Source organism: Gastrolobium bilobum, unplaced genomic scaffold, assembly GCF_033153095.1.
Source record: "Gastrolobium bilobum isolate Gb01-03AN ecotype WA unplaced genomic scaffold, APGP_CSIRO_Gbil_v1 utg11420, whole genome shotgun sequence".
Lineage (NCBI taxonomy): Eukaryota > Viridiplantae > Streptophyta > Magnoliopsida > Fabales > Fabaceae > Gastrolobium > Gastrolobium bilobum.
In genome coordinates, this window is record NW_026898912.1 from 25,376 (window position 1) to 34,335 (window position 8,960).

At 33.4% G+C, this 8,960-nt stretch overlaps 1 non-coding gene across 1 annotated transcript; it reads right to left on the bottom strand.

Annotated features, from left to right (window-relative positions):
• Positions 1-3,057: 3,057 nt before the first annotated feature.
• On the bottom strand, positions 3,058-3,164 carry LOC133285330 (small nucleolar RNA R71). The gene has a single exon (XR_009747992.1). It is a non-coding gene; the product is annotated as a small nucleolar RNA R71 (small nucleolar RNA).
• Between the last annotated feature and the right edge of the window lie 5,796 nt (positions 3,165-8,960).

The following is an 8,960-nucleotide window of genomic DNA, read 5'->3' on the forward strand; positions in this document are numbered from 1 at the left end:
GGTTGGATTTAGAGTTGAGATGATGTGAATTTTATGAGGATAGGATGATCAAAGTTTTACATGATGGATTAAACATTTGTTGATGCAATTTGAAATCCCTGCATATGTGCTAAATGATATGTTTGCATGACTCATGTTATGTGAGGAGTAGAGAGATCAGGTTGATGTATATAGAGGAATTCAAGCATGCACTCTGAACTGTGAGACATTGAGCCTATACAGAAATTTTTTTGTTCAGAGAGCACTTCACTGTATGAGTAACTCTAGAACTTGCCCTGTTTCTAACTTGAAATAGTTCATGGTTTGTAAAGTAGAGCTCATTGAGGCATTTTTCTTTTGAACCAAATTTTCTTATTGCATGGAAGCCTTAAGCCAGAATTTTTGTGATAATAAGAGCCCTGCACTTATTCCAGATCCTAAATTTTCAGATTATGTGTTCAGATAAGGGGTAAGGAGGAAGGCTCTGTAGGAAAGGTGTTTCTGCAATGAACAAAAATATTAAGTGTTAAGTGTTGGAAATTTGGAGAAAAAGAAGAATGCAATAAAAAAAAAAGGGAAATGAGGAAGTAAAGGCACAAAGTGCTTGGTTTGGAAAAGGAAAAGAAAAAGGAAATGAGGAAAAAGGGAAATCAAAACAACACAAAGTGTTGAAAGTTGGAAGAAAAGGAGGAAGGAAGTTCAAGAAAAAGAAAAGTTGTAGAAAAGGTGGTGAAAAGAGCAAATGAAAAGGAAGAAGAGAATGAGAAGGATTAAGGAGTACATAGATAAATTCACTAGTGATCCTCCTCTTATCTGAATCTGATCCATTTATCTAACCTTCTGCAACATCAAATCCTACCTTTAGCCAACTACATGTCAAGCCATTTTTCCTTCTTCTATACAGAATCCTATTCTTAGTCAAGTCATACTACCAAAGCCTCTTTTGCTCTGCTTATGAATCACTGTAACTATGGGAAGTGAGAAGATGGGCAAGCTTATAGTAGTTTGAGTGCAGTGGAGATTGAGTGATGAGTACACCCTTAGACACTAGAGTGCAAGAGAGTTTATTCTCACAATTTTTGAGAAGTTCCAAGTGAGGGGGTGTTTTGTGTTGAAGGTCTCTGCATTTCATCTTACTGATCTGTTGAAAGTCATTGTAATGAGGTTAAGCAAGTCATAGTAAAAGATAGATTGCTGGGTTGTTAGATTGTATCTTGGAAAGTTGATCTGTCATATTTCAATCCAACCTCATAAATTTCATGTGTAAAGAATCTCAAGTCTTTCTCTGTCTTTAAAGTTATTGCTGAGGACAGCAATATTCAAATCTGGGAATTGTGATGAACCCTTAGTTCATCATGGTTTTTAGCAGGAATTAGGATCAAATTGTGTGATTAAATGATGAAAAACAAGGTTAATGTCCTAAGATGTCCTCAATTACAAGTTCAAGAGCTTTATTGGAAATTTGTATGATTCTTGTAGGAAAAGCAAGCTTGAAAGACAACTGGAGAAGGAAGAAGATTCTGGAGCTCAAGAGGAGAAAAATTGCCTAAGTGTTGAGCGCTAAAACGTCCACACTGAGCGTTTTAGCGCCCTGTTACAGGAAGAGGCCAAAACTTGCTGGTGATGAGCGCTAAAACGTCCACACAGAGCGTTTTAGCGCGCTGCTACACTAAGAAGATGGAAAATTGCTGGTCTTGGACGCTAAAACGGCCTGCAATATGCGTTTTAGCGCCCTAAAGTGGAAAAAGATTCTGGTCTTCACCGCTAAAACGTCCAAATCAAACGTTTTAGCGTTGGAGTCAGTTAAAGTTAGTTGAGCATTCACCAAGTTTGGACGCTAAAACGGTCATTCCTTAACGTTTTAGCGTTGAAATCAGTTAAAAGCAGTTGAGCATACGTAAAGCATGGACGCTAAAACGGCCACTTATGGACGTTTTAGCGCCCACATCAGTTTTCTGTTTTTAATTGTAACACTATATAAGGCAAAGCCTTGACACTTAGAGGAGAATCTTGGGGGATCTGACTCTCTCTCTCTCTCTCTCTTAAACTTAGTCTGACTTCTCTCTAAATTCTTTTAGTTTTTGTATTAGGATTTCCTTGTAATAGTTTGGAGATTGAAGACTTTCAACATGGAAATGAAGTTTGCTTCTTCTTCTCTTATTTATTCCTTAGTCATGTCTGAGTAGAGTCTTTGTAGTCTGAATGCAATGGAACTCCATGATAATATTATGTTGATTTGATTAATATGATGAAGTATTTTTCATGTGCTGATTTGAGATTTTCTGAGTTAATTATTTCTATCAATGAAGTAGTATAGAACAGGGATGTTTATATGACTTCTGTATTTGATAATCTCAACATCAGAATTCTAGTACTCAAGGGATTGATGCTAGAGTTCTGATGTAATCTTAAAACCTTAGTATTTCATGCATGTATTAAGAAAGAAATCACCAAGGGATTGGGGTTTCTGATTAATGTTTCTATCAGGGTAGTAAGGGATTACATCTTGATGATAAGTAAAAGGTTGATTAACACCACATGGAAAGGAATTCATCATATGATCAATTCTTATATGGTTTATCATGGAGGAAAGTTGTTTTCTGACTACTTGTTGTTTTTATTAATTCCTAATCCATATTTACTTGTGTCAATTTACTCAAAATCAATTTTCTGGTGACAAATTATTCATGATTTTTACAAACTCTTATTTGATTCAAATTAGTTTTCTATGGTATATTGGTGTTTGAACACAACACAATTCCTCGACTAGTGCACTTGAACGTGGATGCTAACAACTTCGAGCTCAAACCCGCATTGGTACAGTTGGTTCAGAAAGAACGATTTTCTAGAGGGAGCACAGAAGATCCTTATTTGCATCTGGAGAACTTCGTGCTTTTATGCGATACTCTTAAGATGAACGGAGTTACTCGGGATGCTATCTTGCTCAGACTTTTTACACACTCTCTGAAGGATGATGCTAGAAGATGACTACAGTCACTACCCCAAGGAAGCATCACCAACATGGATGATCTGCAAGTAAAATTCTTAGCCCGGTTCTTTTCATCTTCAAAATGGGCTAAATTTAAGGAAGACATATCGACATTCAAACAAAAAGAGATAGAATCTCTTTATAAGGCTTTGGAGAGATTCAAGGGATTGCTCAGAAAGTGCCCACAACATGGTTTCTTCCAAGGGATGACGCCTAACAATAGAACTCTAGTCAATGTTGTAGCTGAAGGTTCTTTGAAGACGAAAACTCCTGAGGAGGCATTGAAATTACTTGAATCTCTTGCTTCTCAGGAGTTTTACAATGCTCCAGTGCAAGATAGAATAGTTGGAATAATGAAGCTGGAAGGTTATGATGCATTATTGGCACAGAATGAGTAGATATTGAAAATGATCAAGATGCAACAACAACAATTGGATGCCCTCACAAAGCAGTTCACAAACTTCCAAGTCTCTTTTGTCAATACTCCTCTAGTTAGTTATGGAATTTGTGCAAGTGCTCATGCTACAGAAGAATTTTAAATTACATTCAAGGTGCAAATGCCTTCAAGGAGGACACCTCTCCCTTTATGAACGAGACAAGGACTTCATTCCAGAATCAAGAATCTGCTATCCGAAATCAAGAAGCTTCCATCAAAAATCAAGAAACTCAGATTGGCCAATTGCCAAGACAGATTGCTGAGAGAGCTCAGGTTACTTTCTGAAGTGACACTGTCACTAACCCCAGAGAACATTGCAAGGCCATTTCAACAAGAAGCAGAATTGTTACTCAGCCTATAGAGAAGCCTTCTGTTGAAAAAAAAAAGATGGAGAGTTTGGGGTTGAAAAAGAAAAGCTAGAGGAAAAGAAGAGTGTTGTTAAAGCTGAGATGAGCACTCCAGAAAAGAAGCAGTTCAAATGGGAGAAGAAAGCTCTTGAAAGGCAAGAAAAGCCTTGGGCTTTTTTTTAATCATTATCACAAGCTCAAAATACCTTCCTTTTAACAAATATGTCAGTAGATATTACACAATCAATCACATCAAAGCAATTTTTTTCTTGATTTAGTTAAATAAACTGTTTTGCCAATAGAAAAACACTTTTAACTTCTGTAAAATAAAAATTAAATGTTGTTCTATTTGATTAATAAGGTTGATCACTTAGAAATTAAAAAAGAAAATACATTCTAATTTATTAAAGATGAGGGCCAAATCTGAAAATTTAAAATTTCACTCTTAGAATAATGATGGTGTGCTGCCACTACACAAACCCAATACCCCGTCTTAATTTTTGGTGACGAGTGTAGTCACATTTTGTGATGAGATTGGCATGTGGCGTCACCTAATTTGATGCAAGTAGTGCCGTTAACTTAGGTGACAAGACTCAAGCAACTCATGCACACTTTGCTGACGTGGACAACAGTCGCGTCAATATTGTTGTCGAGACTCAACTCGTCATGTCAGGTGATGCGTTTGGCTACTCTAGTATGGAAAAACTTCCTAAATGTGCTTTGAACTAGACAAATTTTTGCATAATCTTCGTAGTACGGTGCTTTTGCCGGTTCATTGAGATCATTTCGTTTCTTATTACTATCATATGCTCTTTTTTTCCTTCTCTTTGCATGTTTGTATGTGTGAGTTCATGATTTTTCGAGTTTGAGACCGGGATATGATGCATCTGGTGCAGAAAATATAATAACACCGGAAATATCATCGGCGGGGTACTTGTCGTTGGTGGGCAACCTTGACATACGAGTTGATTTGGACAAGAGCATTAAACCGGAGGATTCCAGGTACAAAAGGTTGCTGTCTATGATGTGTTCCAAATTATCTTAAGGGGGCGTTTGGTTAAGGAGAAATATTATGAATAATAGGGAAATGTTATGTATAGGGAAATGGGTGGAAAATGAGATGGGTAGGAAAATGTAAGAAAAAGTTGTTTGGTTAGAAAAAATTTTACAGGGAAAATTAGATAATTTTTGTAAAGTCTATGTTTGGCTGTAGGTAACATATAGATGGGAAAATGCAGTGGGTATTACAAAAATAACCCTGACTTTACAGATGGAAAAACGGTTCAACAATAGAGGGAAAAACCGTTCAAGAAGGCCTGTGGAAGTTTTGAAACCAACAACAATAGCAACAAACACACAAACATGTAATGGATGAGCATGCTTTCTTCACAGAGCCTTCTGCTATTATGAAAAGCTTCTCTGCTTCATCTCTGCATGAGAGCCTTCATGGCAACTCACATCACTGACTATGAAGGTACGCTGGTAAGAGGAGGGTACTCTGGTCATCTGCCTCTTGTCCACTCTGATATTTACATAGATAACATGCAATACCACATTGCAAATGGGAAAATTTTGCTGGGTATTTGGATCAGATACACATGCAAATTGTTAAGATGGGGTAATGATTTAGGTGGGCATTTCTTCAAAAAGCTTCAACCAAACATGGGCACTCACTAATCCTAGCTCTCAAATGTCTATGCATCTTCTTAAAATCCTCCAACCAAACACCCCCTAAGAAAATGAACAATTCATTAGTAACGCAGGTAGAAATCATTGGGATGTAAGTTCGGTACATAATTTTTATATATGCATTGGTTGGTTTGTGATTTTAAACTACAGAAGTTGTCCTTTTAATTTTTAACACTATGTATTAATGGGTAATACATAATTATAATATGAAAATTCATTTTATTTTTCTCTTTCTTCATTCACTTCAGCTGACTTGAAGAGAGAAAAAAATAAACTTTTCATATTATAACTATATACAATTCGTAATATATAATGTAAAAAATTAAAAAAAATAACTTATGTCCTCTAAAAGATACACACTTAACTCATATTTTAATAAGAGACAATAGCAACTTCTCTTATTTTGGTTAATTATTTGGATAACCAATTCGGTTTTACAGTTTTTTTTCTCCCTGTTATAATAGGACTGCAGATGGATTTCTTAGGGCTAATACGACACCTTCTTGAATGGTAAGCAATGCGTGCTTTTTATATCTTTATTAGAAGACACAAAATATATAGATCGGTAAATCATCTATTAGTCTAACACTAGAAATAATTTTTGCTAAAGTGCATCAATCATATGAAGAACAGGAAGCAAATGCATGTGTCGCAGAAATTACTATATATTGGCATATTGATTTCTCTTATAAAGTGAAACTATATATGATCCTTTATAGTGAAATTAAGAACCTATATAGTGGACTAAGATTCGCTGCAATTTTTTTCTTAAACTGTATAACATCTGATCCCTTAAAATAGTTTATTTTTATACTAAAATATTAAGTAAATTAGTTGAGAAATTTTTATGTATACAAAAATAGTGTAATCATATAAAAACTCTAGAGAATTTGTTATCCTACATGGTGTAATTACATTAGAAGTGAACAAATATAAAATTGCCAAAGTTTAAATTCTGATCAATTGTTTATACTATTATCTAATTATGTGTTCCCATAACATTTAAAATTTTGATTATCGGACAACGCATATTTAATGATACAGTAAAAAGTTGTATTAACAATTAAGTGCCTGTTTTGATGTGATGTACAAAGTCTGATAGTGCAAGTTTATACTATATGTTACGATATTTTTAGTTGTTTGGTGTGACCATCGTATAATATAAGTTTATACAGCAGGATTCCTTTATATATTAAAATGATGTATAACTTATAATCAGGCCTAAGAGAGGAGGATTAGACATGATAAGAGGTTGATGTATTAACCAATGCAATTATCAAGAATTAGTATATTATTTTAATATTAGTATATTAAAATAAAAAAAATTATTAATATATAATTTTTTAAAATTGGAGATTTTTATTTTATAAAATTAATATTTTTTTTGGACACACTGATCAACATATTTCTATAAAAAATAATATCATCTGATATATTTGGAAGAATTATGTAAATTCATTATTAAAAGGTATTTTTGACAAAAATATTTATTTTTAACCTATATAGTATTATACAATGTATTACTAAATATTTGATGATATTATCTTATACAATATATTTAATATCTTATACAATATATTATCTTATACAATATCATGCCAAACGTTAAATAATATTAAAATTTAATCAAGTCTTATATAATTATACCTGATACTATCACTTCTTATACTATTAAGCTTTATCATATATATATATATATATATATATATATATATATATATATATATATACCAAATATGCCTTAAGATTTTTTTTTTGGCATGAAAGATAAAATTAAATAATAAAAAGATAAAGCAGAAAGAGAAAATTGATTAACATTGCTTTGTTAAATCCGCCCTCATCGATTGGTCACATTTTGATTCCCTCATCCTTTGATTTGACACAGCAGCCTCTTAAACTTACACGTGTTTCTTTTTTCTTCCATATTTTGTCTATCACTGCTTAAAGTTAAAACTTCTTCTCTCATCCATGCAAATAAGAGAAACCGTTTGGCTAGGAAATTTATTTCAAAGTCATATTTATGAATTATGATCAACATGACTCCAGCATGAAAATGTTTGACTTCAATTAATTTCCCTGATTGATACTTAGCAAAGAATTCCATTTGCTAATAATTTAATAAAAGAAAAGGGAGTGAGAAAGAAATTGAAGAGCGAAATAATTTGGAAGGTTCCCCAAGTTAATTTTGTGATAACTTATTACAAATTTATTTTGTATATTTTGTCATCCGAATCTAAAATGTGGGAACAACTTGCTCTTTTAAAAATTAAAATTAGACTGGTTCGGTAAAATAATTTTCACACAGATACTCCTAAGTAATGAAAATAAAACAAGGAAAAACATTTGAATTAGGGTTTTTATGCTCCTTTAAATTAAAAAATAGTCCTTTCATTCATTCAATTTTTATTTGTATAATTCATTCATTTATTTCTTTATATTTTTAAAGTTAATATTTTTATAAGTTTTCTTCTATACTTTTTATTTTATGTATGCGCGTGTGCGTGTGCGTGCGCGTGCGAATTGTGACTCCCTTTCCCATGGTAAAATAACTCCATTTTAAAGGGAATATGAACAATGGCATGAGAATGGAAAATGAGTGTAGGTTGTTGGTGTGAGGGTGAAAGAGACCAATCCACATCCAACGACAGATACAGAGGTTGATGATGATAGAACAACGATAGTGTACAAGGTGGAAATGTTGCGTTATCTGCCAAGATGAAGAGGTGTGTTTCTCTTTCCCATAATGCAGCAAGGTGGATGGGAACGTTCCTATCTAATTAAATTGGCTTTGTCACCTACAATATACGGTGGGGCCAAAGTTGTTGGCAATCAGAGCAAGTATACATGTGATGTGATTAGAATTTGGAGTCATGAGGATCCCATATTCATACGTACATATTTTGTTGTCGCTTATTCTTTTTTCCCTTTTAATTTTAGTTTTATAAAAAACAAGCTCTTTATTTATCTATAGGTAACCGACAGTTACAAACATCAAACTTAGCGTTAGCATACAACTTATAATTAGACGTAGTTCTGCAAGTATGGGCAGTCTGAAATTTGAATTTTATCCATTTATTAAAATAAAGCCACAAGAAGTTGTATATTATCCCCTGACCTCTGGCTCAGGGGCACAACTTTTGTGCAGAATATTTTATTTATGAATTAAACTTCATCGGCAATGCAAACAAGTGATAACATTGGAGAGGAAATAAACAATTAGATAAGCAACTCCCTATTTCTCATAAAAATGATTAAAGATATATGTATACATGAATGCCTTATATAAAAAATTGCAAAAAAATAAAATAAAATAAAATAAAAATAAAGTAAAAAAGATGAAATGCTCAACCCAAACCCAGTCTCTTATTTTTCCTTTTTTTTTTAAAGAGTGTGCAACCATCAAATCAAGGAGTGCCATAATTAATAACTAGGCATCTAGTTTATGAGTGACAACCGAAACCAAATGTTGCCGGGATTTTAGAATGCTAAAAAGTATGCACAACACGAACATTCTCACCCC